Source organism: Varroa jacobsoni, unplaced genomic scaffold (genome assembly GCF_002532875.2).
Source record: "Varroa jacobsoni isolate VJ856 unplaced genomic scaffold, vjacob_1.0 scaffold_125, whole genome shotgun sequence".
NCBI classification, from domain to species: Eukaryota; Metazoa; Arthropoda; class Arachnida; order Mesostigmata; family Varroidae; genus Varroa; species Varroa jacobsoni.
The window spans coordinates 114696-130219 of record NW_019213027.1 but is presented as its reverse complement, the minus strand read 5'-3'; the positions used below and the strand labels follow the sequence as shown (position 1 = coordinate 130219).

At 39.3% G+C, this 15524-nt stretch overlaps 1 protein-coding gene and 2 long non-coding RNA genes across 4 annotated transcripts in view; 2 read left to right on the top strand and 1 right to left on the bottom strand.

Moving 5' to 3' along the window:
- Positions 1-6858, top strand: part of LOC111267497 (glutamate receptor ionotropic, kainate 2) — a 131028-nt gene extending 124170 nt beyond the window's left edge. Inside the window, exon 15 of the mRNA XM_086971317.1 lies at positions 248-6858. The gene's annotated coding sequence lies outside the window, so the exon portion shown is untranslated. The remainder of the gene's footprint in view (positions 1-247) is intronic.
- The window catches only part of LOC111267521 (uncharacterized), a 14797-nt gene continuing 4449 nt past the window's right edge, over positions 5177-15524 (bottom strand). For both annotated transcript variants that reach the window (XR_002684683.2, XR_002684682.2), the window contains exon 2: positions 5177-11703. This is a non-coding gene — a long non-coding RNA (uncharacterized LOC111267521). The remainder of the gene's footprint in view (positions 11704-15524) is intronic.
- The window catches only part of LOC111267532 (uncharacterized), an 11673-nt gene continuing 7847 nt past the window's right edge, over positions 11699-15524 (top strand). Inside the window, exon 1 of the long non-coding RNA XR_015313796.1 lies at positions 11699-12174. This is a non-coding gene — a long non-coding RNA (uncharacterized LOC111267532). The remainder of the gene's footprint in view (positions 12175-15524) is intronic.

The window sequence follows — 15524 nt, the reverse complement described above, 5'->3', positions numbered from 1 at the left end:
AATATGCGAAATATATTAACCTTTACGTTTTTGTAGAAGTATGGTTTTAATATGAATTTCAAGTTACCAACTATTTGTTGAATGAAACACAATATCTCACCATACGGATATTAAACGCACTTCTACAGAGAAGTATGATCTTTTATCTGCGTTTGTTGTATATGGTATCCTTCACACTTTCCTTTTTGTCGTAATTGAATAAGGGACGCCTTTCGCAACCCTAATATGCGTATCCGATTCCTTGCAGGATTGCTCAAGAGGACCCAATTGACGTATAAAAATGCTGTTGTGTAACTTGGCGTTGGAAGTTTTCATGTCGAGCAGACTTGCTTTCTGTGATGGAGGCGAGAGACCCAGTGATGTGCTGGGTCCTGACCAGGCCACATGTGCCGGGCAGACCGTTCAACTCAACGGCCTAATTTGGCCTTAAATATTTCTAATGGCACCATCCCATGCGCTTCCATCTCTGGCAGCTTCTAACGACCGTGCATAAGCTCAGTTCAGTCCCAGCGCAATTCTGATCAACGTCAGCCACTCAATCAATCGATCAGCCCATAAGACTGCGCGATCAGATCGACAGACTTTTTTCTGCGTCGGATCGCCTCTGCCTTCATTCTGTTTTGATTCAAGCCAGAACTTTTTCAGCTGAGTTTGGATGGGATTTTCTTCAGAGCTAGCAATGTAAGCCTGTCGACGAAGTAAGCATCACCTCTGGGAACGGAAGCGTATGGCCAAGTGCTTTTAAACAAAATGTGTAGAACACATACAAGACGTGAAAGGAAAATCACATGTAAACGTTCGTACAAATTAAACGTGTTCGGCGTGTTCTGTACGCCGCTAGGGGCCAGGTGAACTGTTTGGCCTAGACGATGGTTTGGTCTCCTCAGGTGATGGGCCTTGCGATGTGCGCCACCCCGTCGACGTTATACTATTCACGAAGCAACAACGTTTACAATGGATGAACAACTCTGATAACTCTCTATGTGATTGATTAATAACAACAAATCGGTTTCTATCAAGCAGCTCGTTTCAACAAGCTACAATGATTTGACGACAATGAAAACAACAACAACAACAACCTGACTAGACAAACAGCGACAGCAAAAACAAGATGCAGTTTCCTAGCTGTTACCGAACAGCATTAATTGAAGCCGACTAGACGAAACACTACTGATCGGCCATCTAATAATACTAAACGAAGATGATGATAATAATGGATTAAAATATCTCGGTATCAACAATTTCGGCAACCACAAATTCAAACAAATCCGAAGACTACGATAGAGACAAAAATGAATCACCCAAAATATCGATCTTCTAACCACTATTGGTAGCTTATTTCTTGATCGAAAGATATTTTTTGAATTTCTATCAAGCACATCATGACCTCAAGAACAGGCACAACTCAGTGTACTGTTTTCCTACCTACGTGCAGCAGCAGCAGCAGCAACAACAACGACAGGTTATATCAAACATACAGAAAGTGACCTCGACCAAGAACTTTTACGGCGAAAATGAAGCAAATACATCTACAACTCAAGAGTAAAAGGACATCAACAAAGTATATCGACTATTTAGGGTGCATAACAAAGTAACTAAAGCACATCGACATTTGCATTGACATTAGGAATATGCCCAGCGGGATCGTTATCATTCTGGATACGTTTGCGATACATTCTGGTTCTCTCCTTTTTATATAACTACCAACGGAGAAATAACGATAGAAACCTCTTTCAATCAACTAAATTTCAACGCGAAACTGTTTCTAACCGTTAAGTTATATTTGACAGAGCAACCATTTGCGAAAGTGAGGGAGAAATCAGTGGGCACTTTTTTAAACTTACCGAAAACGTCGTACTGAGCCACCTTGTTGGCCAAGAACGTTTGCAACAAAAGCGACACGCACACAAGCAAAGGTTGGCAAAGTGATAATATATTGATGTTACAATTGCAAGACAAAACGCTTTTCCAAACACGAACAATTTTAATCTAATTAGCAACAGATAAAACGATAATCAAAATAAACGGCACTGCACAACAGAGGGAACTAATGCTATCTACCGATACAAACAATGACAGGGACTTGACTTTCAGAACCTAACAAAGAAGTATTCTTTCCTAATAGGCGAGAGGGCGAGAACCCATCGTAAGAACAGCTCGTCGACCTAAAGTAACATACATATACGACAAAAAAACGTCCACTAGCAACCTCGTTTTGGTTCAACAACAACAGCAACAACAATAACAACAACAATGACAGCGACGACGACAACGACAACAGCGACAACCTAAGCAGACTACCATAAGGGTTCGACAAGATCGACAATAACAAAATGAAAAACATTTCTAATAACGATAACAACAAGCAAAAAGTAAACATCGAAAATGACAACAGCAGTAGACATGTACGAGACCAACATCAACCAAAACCAATAATAATAACAACAACAACAACAGCAACAGCGATAACAGGAACACACGATCACGAATGAACTTCTGGTCGCATTTCTCGAACGCCCGCCGAAGCTCAGCCGGCTCCAAACGTAGAAAAGGCCAGTAGTATACATTATATATCTATATATATATATATATATGTTCCGGTAAAATTGACCACCTCCGTAAATCCGACCCAGCTGAACTAAGGGACAAGTTGTGTGATAATAAATGCAGTGCATAAGGTTTATTGTTGGGTTTAATTAAGTGACTGAATTAATCCAATGAACAAAACGATTTTATGAAGAGCTAATTTTTTTATCCCATCATGTCGTTTGCAGACGGGTACTTCCAATCATAATTTTAAGTAAGGGTCAGCGTAAAATGTACGTACAGCAGAGAACTGCCGCCTCGTTAGCCGATTACCGACTTTATCAATATATATACGGGTGTATATCTTATCTTGAGTGGTCATTAGGCTGCTCAAAACAGCATTCTGAACAAACAAACAAATCAGCTAAAAAATGTTAATGAAAAGTCAATGAAAATTTTTTCCAATTGGTCGGCAGGTCGGTAGGAAGAGGTCAATTCGAGTTATCGGCGGCTGGCGGTGAAATGCTGAAAAGCTTTTGACGTCGCGAAACCGCGTTTTGTTACTATATTTATAGCAGTTATGATAATACAAATGATAATAATAATTATAATAATAACAATATTACTAAGAACATTCTTCGAACCAATACCTCACACATTCATTCGAAGGGAAAACAGAAAATCCGCCATTATTTGAGAAAACCTCTTCTAAGTATCTATTGCCTGCATTTTATCTGTAAAGTATTACAACATCTAATATCATCTATACACAATAAGTACGCGTACTTCGTCTTACTATCTAAGGTCTTATATGAAATGGCAAGGCCACCGTATATTTGTAGTGTTGATCTCTTCCAAACAAATTCCATGTGACCAATCCAAGCACTCGCTAAATACCAGCAGCTCAACCACTGCGATGCGAATAGCTATCCATATAACTGACCTAAAAAAAAAAAAAAAAAACCCTTATACGAATAATAAAAACTAATCCAAAATCGAGGTGTCCTGATCTCTTCGCGTTCGTTGAAGCGTTGCTCAGTTGTCAAACAGTTCCGTGCCATAACGCGGCTCCTTTATACGACAAAAGACATCAATCGTTTATCATCCACCTATCGAAGGAGCTTAACAGTCGAAGGTTTCGGTGGAGTCGAATCAGTCAAAAGATCTAATGCTACGAATATAGACGTCTACTGAATGCCTCAGCGTAGAACCTTTCAAACATGCCCCGAACACATATGTGAAGTCGTCTCTTCATTTTACATGATGGACATGTCGATAATATCGATACATATTGCCGATCGCTGCCACCTCCATTGAGGCTTCTGCCGGCGCGCGCATTTTCGCCTGCTGCTACGTCGGCAAACTGGAGCTGGTTCTTAAGAATAGGCTATTGTCGGAAACCAGAAATCAAGACGTCTATTACCGTGAATAGCTCAGCATTATCCTCTGATGCTGTGTTGACGTGCACTCAACGCTGATACCGAATTAGCAATGATAATTAATTAACAGCGAATTTTGCTTTATTTCGCTCTGTTTTTCACAGCTGGCGTTCGACCGCGGAGCGCTCGCCTGTTAAAAAACTTTTTGGAAGTTCGGGGCCAGTCGGCTCCTCGCCAGGAAGAGTATTGCGCAGTACGTTGGTTGATGCTGTTCATAAGGGGTATCTCATAGCCCGTCTGTCCAGCCGCAGGGGAAAAAGAAAATCGAGTGCTGCTGCCAAGCAGGGCTCTTCCGAGAGGTTTCGACTGGTCCCGATTGCGATTCTCAGACGTGGGCATGCGCCGCCAGAGTTACTGGGTCCGTTGTTAATATAACCTGCGATTACACCTTGTAAACATGTAACTAATAATTGGCTTTATGAACATGGAGAAATCCTAATACCGATCGCCTGTAAGTTCCGTTAGACTTCGGCTTTTCAAATGGCGAACACTTTGCTAAGTTTAGTAGTTTAACGGCATTTCGAATTGATTTATCTATCTGTTTCCGATCAAAAGAAAGAGTTTTACTGCTGCTGAGCTAAATCGTAGCTGAATTCACTCAAAAAAAGACCAACTGCTATTAAACCTTCAATGGTTGTCGTTGCTCGTCTGGTCTAGCCATCTCAGCTAGTTTATCCGCGTGCAGACTACAGCTGGAAATTCGGGCTGGAAATCCATTGTTACTTATGTTAACAATATAATATTGAAACAATATTGACTGAACATAACTGTTAACTATTGACCGTTACTAAAAAGAACCAGAATACAGAATCAGAACCAAAGTGCAATATATATCGTCCAGTTCCAACGAAATAATACAAACGATCAGTGGCAGCGAACCAGTGGTCCTGTCAAGAAGTGAGTCACAACAGACGTGAGCCGTACGATCCCCCTGATGCTGCCAAGGACGAAGTAGATCCAACATTAGTGAACCGAGCGTACGTCCATGCCGTGTGAGGGATATTTGGTATCAACACACCCCAATAAACCCAACACGCGCGCCTTTGTTTCGCACTAGAAACAAATCAAACAAGCTAACATCAACTGAAAAGTTGTAGGAGTCAGATCCGGACCAATGAGATGATCGATGATCGGGTTGATCAGTCAATCATTCACGTTTACCATCACCGATACTTCGAGGTGTTTGAAACAAGAGGGGGCAAGAGACAAGACAAACACCGCTAGCGAAATTGTCACTGGAAAGTATAATGAGTGAATAGATTATTGTGTTCGCTAACGCAGTTTTATGTAAAACCCCATTAGGGATCTGTCACAACACAATCGACAAAGGACATCGCCATTGAACTCTTTTCTATGATCCATGACCGATGATGTCTCATCATCGGCCGGATTATATTCTGTCGGTTAGTAGACTGATTGATTGACTAAAAACCCTGTTGATCCCACTTGATTTAATATAATCACTATGTCATACATACAAATACACACGCACACCTAGAAACAAATGTCATCGAGTCCAGCAGTCAAGAGCCCGCTTTTTGCTCAATGAGCCGCCAATTGTCACCATAGCAGTTCTATAATGATACGACTGACTGTGGTGGATGTCTCCGTGACTTCTTCCAACGGCCAAAAGGCACTTTTTCATATTACAACGATAAAGATGGTATATAAACAAAGGATAACATAAATAATAACAAACTGGAGAGAAAACGAAATGAATCCATGAACGAAGCAGGCACAATGATTCAATCAGTGGTCTTTGCTTGCGTACAATTGACCGCTTTTGGCAATTTATTTACCCTTGAAGAAAAACCTCAACCATATGGTGTATGATATACCGTATGATATAGAGTACAATAGGAAGGAGAATATCAACATATTGATCTGTGATCAACACCAGCAACGACAGTTGTATGGCACATGCCATGGTATCATGACGACCCACTATTAATGTATGTTTGGGATGTAAACCTCTGAGTCTTGATGCTGTCGCAACGTCTGGATCCCTATTGCAATCGAAGGACTCCTGTTCTATTGCGCCTTAGCTCGTGCAAAAAAGCATCACGAGTATGTGAGCAAACAGGGTAAATACAATTCGCAGCTTTCCATGTTTGAATAACGCTCGAACTTGAAATGCTCCGATTAGCGATCGTGCAGAGTGAATCCAGTTTTAGCCGCCGTTCGAGATAGTCCCGTTAATATACGTGGGACAAAAAGAAAGACAGACAAAGAAATAGGCAGCCAAAATAAGCCCGTGATGTAGTTGATAAACAGAACAGTCCATTCATCTATCCAGCAATAGCACCAGCGAGGTATCAACAGATTCGCTCTTCGGAGCGACACTGGATAGCTAATAAACCTTCGGGGTGTTTGTCCTCCGACAGCTGGTGCCGCTCGCTACGTGTTGCTGATTGATTTCATTCAATGCGCTACTGAATGCACCATTCATAGTATTTTATATAGAGGACATGCATACTAACAATACAATGGTGTGCTGCAGCTCAGACGGAGGACGCTGCCTATGCGCGACTCCGGATTCTCGGCTGCGAAAGCTTTCTCCGAACGCTATATCTCCCCATCGAAGCAAAGCTCTCTGGTAGTTCACCAAGCATGAACTGACTATTAAGACTGACAACCACTTAAATAAAAGTTACTAACCAGTAAAAGCACTAACTAACAAAAAAAAAAAGCAGAAAACAGTAAGCCTTCAGCGCTGTGCGAGTCAAGAGATGCTAATTAATAAGCCTCCAGCATGTTCGACTCCTCAATTCTGCATATTATATCCTGACAGTACCGGTAATGATAATATCTCCGTTGCGAAATATATGTATCGCAAATATCGTACGCTGGCTAAATAACAGCGAAAAATAAGTCTAAATAAGAGAAAGAAAAATGACCAACCTGCATCGTACATCAAACAGCCGCTAACGTCCCGCCCTGCGGACGATTCAAATGTGACCGCCAATCAATAGGGCACTTTTGTATCTAATTATAACGACCGAACCCGCGTGAATGCTAACACCACGCACCTGTTAAGTAACCAAGTTGACCCGTCTGTAAATAAGCTGTAAACTCCTGTGATATGATATTGCGAAATAAAGACCACGATTGTCATTTCGAAATAACAATAAGAGAACGTGTTTTCACTGGGGGCAGCCGCTGCTGTCGGAGCAAGCGTCTTTAGTTGCTGTGGTAGCGGGCGATGGTTCCTGCTTTGGTGGGTAAGGGTTTTCCCAGCTGCAACGAAAGCGTGGAGGTCTCGGTGGCGAAAGTAAGGGGTCGAAGGCTTGAGAAAACAGGGTTTGAAACAAACAGAGAACTATAAGAGTCGGGCTAGATGTTCTTGTTGTCATTCGCGGCAGTGTAGACTCCTACGGATGCGCCCTCTCTCTGCCATGCGTCCGATCTGAAGCTGGAGATGAGCTTTTACTTTTAGAAATACCCACCAGACGGCGCCACAAGTGTTATATGCTAAACATCGACAAGAATGACTTTTAAAATAATACTCGGGTATATATATATATATAAGACAGATATGTACGTATAGATATGCACGTACTCTAGCATGTACATGTATGAACAGTAACATAGGAAAGAAGAGAGAGACAGTGAAAGATGTGGAGGAATCAAGCTAATATAGATTCGTGTACGACACTGTTCTATAGGGTAACGAATGGCTTACAACGGAAGATCTAGTGATGTATGCATGTAATAGGGGCCACGTGTCCAAGCAGAAGTATATTAGAAAAAATTGGAAGCTCTGCATATTTGAAACCTTATGTAACTTCGAAACAAATCCAGGTATATCCAAGTGTCTAGATACCGTAATTTATAGCTATAACAGATTTTCAAACCAAACCTTCCCGACAAACTTGTAATTGAAACAGTGTTGTTGTTAAAACAAAAAGTGCAAAACTTTCACAGCTAATGTTGAGAACACGCCCTGTTACGTTAATGTTAAGGTTCTAGCTAACAAAGTAATATTTTACATGTTTGAATAGTTCCGAGAACTAGCTATTTAGATTTAACTAGAGATCGATGACAACTTTAGTATTGGGATCCACCAGAGCTTTTAAACGGTTGTGTCAACATTACTCACATGGATATTGATTACTAAAAGCAAAGCTACGCATAAGGTTTTTCAAGTGTTTCCTTAAAATGCCCATTCAAGCAGAACGGCAATCTGGGTCACACGGTTAAAAGATGAGGTTCTTGTAATGATTAGTGTGCTATGTTAGATCGATCGAATTTGTTTGCGAGAACTATTGCTGAACTCATAGGTCTCCTAGAAAACTGTGAATTCAGTTTATTTCGATTATTCATATGACATCATATTCATAAACACATAGTTTCATTAGTAGAAGAAAAAAGGATTTCGTAAGAACAAAAATATAATTAAATTTTTGAAAATATAGAACTCTCCAAATAAAGCCTAAATTTTATAGCTGCATAAGAACTAATCCACAACCTTTTCACTGCTAGATATTGTAAATTATCTAAGCATAGCTTTCGTTTGTCTAAAATAAAAAATATTTTACGTTAATAGCGATTTCCTCTGAATTAGAAAAATAATTTTCGATGAATAGCGTTATGAATTTAGTATTATTGGCTATATTAACGTAGACAATTGCCGTATCGTATGTAAAAGTGCTAACTATATAAAGTTAAAGAAAAATACACATCTATCCCCGATTAGGATCTAAGGAAATATTATATTCCCATTCAAACAAAAAAGCAGTGCTATCAATTTCGTTGTTTTCGTGTACCTTGTGACTAATTAAAGCCGTATCTCTTATTTATTCGGCGTCCTCTTCATAGGCCAAGTTTATCTTGAGGCGAAATCGGGAAATGAAATTTAGTCCACTTGTCGGTAAAATCGGTTGAGCTTGGCTTGTTCCCGGCTCTAGATACAGGCACCATGTCATAGGCAAACAAAAGTACAGACAACGTTTAGCTTTTCGTGTTCATAAAACTATTCTGAAAGCTGTCCGATTTAAGCAAAGTACGTAAAGGCCTTGTAGTAACTTGAGCAATATTTACCGTTTTCTAGGTAAGTACTTTGCAAATTGTTTGGTTTCTCTCCTCTCCAAATAGGTACAAGTTATCTTCGAAAAAATTAAACGTTGCTTTTGAGATGATCTTTGGTGATTTTCTGAGCTGCCTAGGTATAGCATTTGCTGACTTGAGAAGGCAGCTGTAAAAACTCCAAGTACCTGACGCCATAGAAAAACTCAATACGATAGGCCCGACAAACTACAGTGGCACACAGGGCAAAAGTAACGCTGAATCGTCTCAAGAATCTGCATATTTAGTTTGCGCCTAAAATTTCTGACCACGAAACAAAAAAAAACACACTTTTTCACCCTTTCAAATACGCGTAAGTTTATCTTTAAGCCGTATTGTTAACGACAATATATTTAGAAAATTGTACGTCTTCTATATGTAGCTAGACAAAATGGAACTCTATCTATCCCACAACTTCGGTGTTAAGCTGCCTTTAAGCATAATTGAAAGCTAAATAATTAAAGAGGAGACAAATTGATAGTTAGAACGAAATAGCCACGAGAATAACATTTGCAGTATCTGAGTAATAAACAAATATATTTGTCAAAGGTTGATACCGCACTAACATACAATAATAAAACTATTTGGTAGCCCTCAACCATCTCCCTCTCTTAAAATGGTCAGATGCTCCGAAATTCCGTTTGAAATTTTACGTTATGAGGTAATTTAGCGTTTAGTGAAAAAGATCATTTATTTGTCAATTAAACAGAATCCAAAGTTATATAACACATCATAGCACAATTAGTGGCGGTAATTGGACCATGTGGAACTTAAAAATTACTGAAGATTAATAATTCAAGGTGGATCAGATTGGAATACAAAAATTAATTTCTATGGCACTTGACCACTTCATGCTTGCTAGTCATTTCTTCTAAACGTATCATTCAGGAACCCTAACGCCAGCTACTGAAATTGATAGTATTAAAGGTGTTATCCCGAACAAAAACGAATATTTTGCAAAAATGAGAATAAATTGTGATATATACGAGACGGCAGCAATTGTTTTAATGATTGAAATTTTCAGTAAATGTAATGCTTGGCCCGTAATGTCGATTTTTAATCTATCTGATCATTGATATTGCGGCTGAATTCACGGCGTTTGATCTGACTTGCTTGAAAAGTAAGATGCTTTACCCCAGCAAAGAATATAAAAAAATGTATATTACCTCGTTTCTTTTTATTGTGTAGCCTATCTATATACATAAATAGGTTATCAACCTGTTCCAACAGTCGGTTTAGCTTAAGATAGCATATGTGCACATTAGAATAATGGTATCGGTGTTACCAATAACAGGTAAAGCATTTTAGATGACTTAATGGACTCACTTAATTATCTAAAGTAAATTGATATAGCTACTCATCTTAATATCTAATTCAAATAAACTTAATGGTCTACGTTAAACTTCTAGTGTTCATTTAAGTTTCCATTAAACTTCGAACATACCATAAATCGGCGCGTATCTGTCTCCCACGTACTTCGATATAGTCATATTTGAAAGTGGAGGCAGATGTAAGTCTAGTAATCCGTTTATTTAACAACATTATAATGGAAGATTTGATCAAAAGTCTATGTAAGATGATGAAACTAGATATATTGACAGTAATACATACAGTGGTATTTGTATATTGTATATGTGATAACGCAGCTTATTAAGGTCTAACTTATTTTCATTTGCGTTGCCAGCAGACAATATTAGAAGTTACCCAAACTTGGAAAGTTTGTTTGAATGTAATCGGGCAAATTATCCATCATTGGTGAATATTTATTACAGGGAAGGTAGCTTTCGTCAAGCGCATTTGACCTTTTAGTGGGACAGAAAACATTTCAAGCACCAAAAATTAGGGAATAATAACATCTATCGTTCGTGATAGTTATTATTTAGGTTATTTAAATAGATGCTACTGTATTTTTGAACAGCCAGCATATTGGTGTGTAGATTATATATATATATAAAAAGTGAGTGCTTTGAGTTTCCTCTAGTCATTGACTAGACAGCTCATTTCTGAATCCAACCGTTGGCTAAATACAGCTCAAGGATAAATGTATTTCAGGTTTGCTTATAGCATAAAACTGCACGAAGGAATTCTAAACAAAAAAAATAACCTAAGGGTTTGCCTATAGCGCCTTTGTAATATAATGATACGTTTCCAAAATTTTCTCGCATCCCTCACGGCAGCGATCTAACAAGTCGATGAAAAATATGACTGAGGCATAATATGTTTTTATATATAATGACAAAGACGGAGCCATGCTATTTCGTGTCTAAACCATTAGAAGGTTGTTAATAGCTGTTTTTTATGGCTCGAGCTAAAATTACGGATAAGTTCACTGCGCAGAGATAAACCGGGACGTCAATTCTTTCTTCACCTCTAGGTAAATTCACACCGTTTAGGTTCGTTCTGAATTTACTGTTTTGCATTATCCACCTATTAAAGAATTAAACCTAATCCAAGTTATTGTTAACATAATATTTGATATGCGATGCTCCAAGTATAAAGAAATACGTTCAAAAGCAGATCCCTATATTCGCGCACAATTTCCATGTATATGATTGCAGAGTTTACGCGATTGTCGAAATGCTTTTATATTCATGAACCTGCATGTTGAGTGGAACTTGAGCCTACTCGTAGAAATGGTCAATCGGCGTTTCAAAAGATGGAGGAGCGTCATTGCCTGCAAGATAACGTAGTAGGTTAGCGCGACATGGCTCGTTTATCGGTGATGTAAAAGACGTTAATACTGCTACTGCTGCTGTTATTGTTGTTGAGGGGCGCCGAATTTACTGAGTCTTCTAGCAGTATTGAGCGTGAGCGCCCCTCTGGCGAGGGGCGCTGGGCCGAACAGTGTTGCGCTAGCTGGTGTGCCTCCTAGCCCCTTCAGCAACTGTCATCAGCTAAATGGAGTGGGAAAACGAAGCTAATCACCTGTTGCTCCGACTGCGAGAAGCTAAGTTGGCCGAAAATATATCAGGCAGTGAGAAAGAAGACAGAACGTACACGAAAAAGACACCAGAGGGGTCATACTCGATTTTGTTAGGATTTGTTGCTAAATGACTTAGATAATATCCAGCACTTCAGGACTATTACCTTTGTATGTGCTGCGTTGTACGGTTTGTGCGGGTCTCTCTTGTTTGCGAATATAATGGTGAGTGTTTTTTTCTGTCTCTGTTCTCTGTGAAACAGTGTCTATACGATATGCGAAATGCCATCATCAGTTGAAGGCTAGCGTTGAAGGCGGAAACTACATTTGCATGAATTTCTGTGCAAAATGTGAGAGGTAGTTTAAGATGTCCTGTAGTTGCATGCAACGTTAGGCACAAATACGCAAAAAAAAAGTGAAAACTGGTTACAGGTAATAACACGTTAGAACTACTCCATTAATAAACACAATGGCAATACACGATTATATGACTACCTCTGGGTCCGTTAGTTGAGTAAAACTGAGTGAGATTGCTAAAACACTCAAGCCCGTCGAGTATTGAAATAATCCTTGAAACTCAGTACCCCCCAACGTATTTGTAAGCTCCAGGTATGATTCTAACGTGAGGGTGGGGACCTTAAGGCCGCTATCCTGCTCCTCTAAAATACCACCCGAACTATATACGGTAAATATGAAGCTGTATTGGTTCATTTCGTTTGGGTGCCACGATCGAAAACGTAGACTTCCACGGTTCTGGACAAGTCATTTGAGTTTCGAGTCCAAACTTTCTGAACCTAGGTTTAATATTGCTGTTTTTATTCCTAGCTAGGTCAGGGATGATATTGTACTTATCATTGCTCTCACTTCTTCCAATAGCATATTGCGGACCAGAAAATGTTTGGCCAAAATACACCTTATCAATAGTCGGGCGTTTTCCGGACACAGCTATTTCCACTTGACATTAAACATTAACCGTTTTCCTGTTGCGGCACAGATCTGAAGTAACAAGGAGTGGTTTTGCACGGAAATCATCCCCTCCAAAGCTGCGGTACAGATCTGAAGTAACAAGGAGTGGTTTTGCACGGAAATCATCCCCTCCAAAGCTGATAAGGCAGGCTGCTAGAGCCGAACATTTAAAGGAAAATATCATTGGCTTGACATTGTCTACATTTTAAAGGATATATTAATCACTTGCTTGATTCGCTGGAAAAAAAAAGGTGTATATTACACACAAGCGTAATTTTTATTCACGTTTTTTTTTTCAAATGCAGCCAATTACAAGGTTGTTTGTTATTTAAACTGCCAAAATAATTTCAAGCATGACCTTCTAGTCTTCTATGAATCTTTTGCTCGACTGATACAGGATTGGGTTTCCTTACTATTTACACATCTATCGTCACTATCTAGAACCCTCGTTCAGACGCTTGGGCTGATCGTAGCGAGGTTTAGGTGATCTGATGTTTAACGAATGCAGCTGAACTTACTATTGCTGTTAATAACGTTATTCCTATCTGACAAGTACCCACCACACGCTCGACCTCGCATAGAACAAACTCATTATGGTTTGCATCTGGCGAGGTAATGACCTGGATAGCCGTGTTCTATTCATTTGTACGCACCAAGCGGGCCTCAACCTGGTTGACAATAGGCATCAGTCGTTAACGTCACGAGGAGACGTTGGGCTGCCGGAAGGTGGGTCTTATATGAGAAGTCAGTGTAATGGTATATTAAACCAGATTTGGACGTAGAATTATGATGTGCGAAGGTAAGACTCATAGCGCGATAGTTATATGGCAGACCGATTTAAGTATAGTAGATGAACTTGTCTAAGTAGTTTGCGTTTATCATACCAAATAAGGTCGATTTGCTGCCGTAAGCCAGCAGCTGATTGCAAAAACTGAATTCATTTATCGGTATCTAGTTGCGATAAACTACTACTAATAGTCGTCTGAATTGTGTTCCGTACGAGAAAGATCTGTGATGTTTGTCGAGCGTATCGTGTCCAACACGAGACTAATGCTTAGTAAAAGATAATAATTATACAAGGCGATTTCTGAGTACGCACTCGGCAGGGCAATGACAGCTTTGTCAGGTAGTGTTTTTTTTTTTTTTTTTTTTTTTAATATAATAATAGTTTTAAGCAGCTAACTTGGGTAAGACGTCCGTTGATGTCAAAAGAATGTTACGTAGTAGTCTTCGAAATCGCTTACTCGATCCGCCTTCTAATCAGAGCCTCCCCGACCCTTTTATCACTCCGTTCAGTCTTTTTAGGTCTGATCAAATCTGATCTGTTCTCATTAAATTACATCTCCTAGCATCCAGAGTGACGAATATCACGACAAGCTTATCATGCTGGGCAAATCCAGCAAGAATATAGTATTTCAGGTATGAAATAAAAAAATCTGAAAATGCGAGTAGTTCTAAGTGCTACTGTAGTCAATTAGTGGACTTTGTCTTTCATTAGAGATGTGTCCATGAAGCCATCAGGTCTGCCAACAACATGAGATAAACGGTCCGTGTAAACAAGGCGTAGTCCAAATGCCAGGAAAAGTGAGGCAGGCAAAAAACAGGGCAGTACAATATATCTCGAAGAGATGCGAGCTCTTTGAAACTGGAGCAGTGATTAAAAATAGATAAATTCATCTTGTTTTTCTGCAGGGACTTGAGAAATAGACAGTATTATTTTGAGAAAACTTTGATAGCTTGCTCGAATATGGTTCTATATAATGGAAATAATTCTCCAAGTGCCTCAAGATGACCATTCGACTCGCTGTCAATATTTCTGATACGCGATAATTGTGATCTACTCCGATCAGGCTGCATTAGGCGACCGGCAATGGAAAGTGAAGTCTTTTTTCCGTCAACATCGGTATTCACAGACTTGAAAATATCACTGAGTCATAGCTGCAGATCGGAACTGGGATTAAATATTTTTGAAACCGATGCCGTATCTACCTTTTTACTGCCTGAGCAAATTTAATTAAGCGATTTTCATAATCAAAAGATCGTGTCTTAAGATCTATGGAACCCTGTACGATATCTAGTTGGCAAACGTAGGTTTATGTCCGCAAGCGTAGGGTAATTATGCCTATTATTTGATGTAAAATATGCGCTAGGGGATAACGTATATTAACACACGACACAAAATGCTCCATTATAACGGAAAGTTATTATGTGATAGCTAGCGTTTAGTCTCCAGTCCCCTACTGTGTTAGTTGTACCTTGATCCGTGTTCTATTTAGAAACTACGCGCTGATTATTTGAAGAAGAACATGAATAGCGATTTTGCCCCTGGTTAGCTCAGAAAGTATCCAAATTTCTCTGCCACGGTTCCTCTGAAGCATTATATTCCAAGTTATAAGTACTTAGCTCAATGAGTCCTGTCCTGCAAGATCTAGGCTATATTTTTGCGAATAACTTTAAATAAGCTTAATCCAATATTACTAGCTTCTATTGTAATAAAGAAAAATGTTTCGAAACATTTATGGATTTAATATAGATGATATGGGAAATGTTGAGGTCGACGAGTTCTTAAACGATAATTAAGCGTCTTTTGAGTTAATATTGCTTTTTAT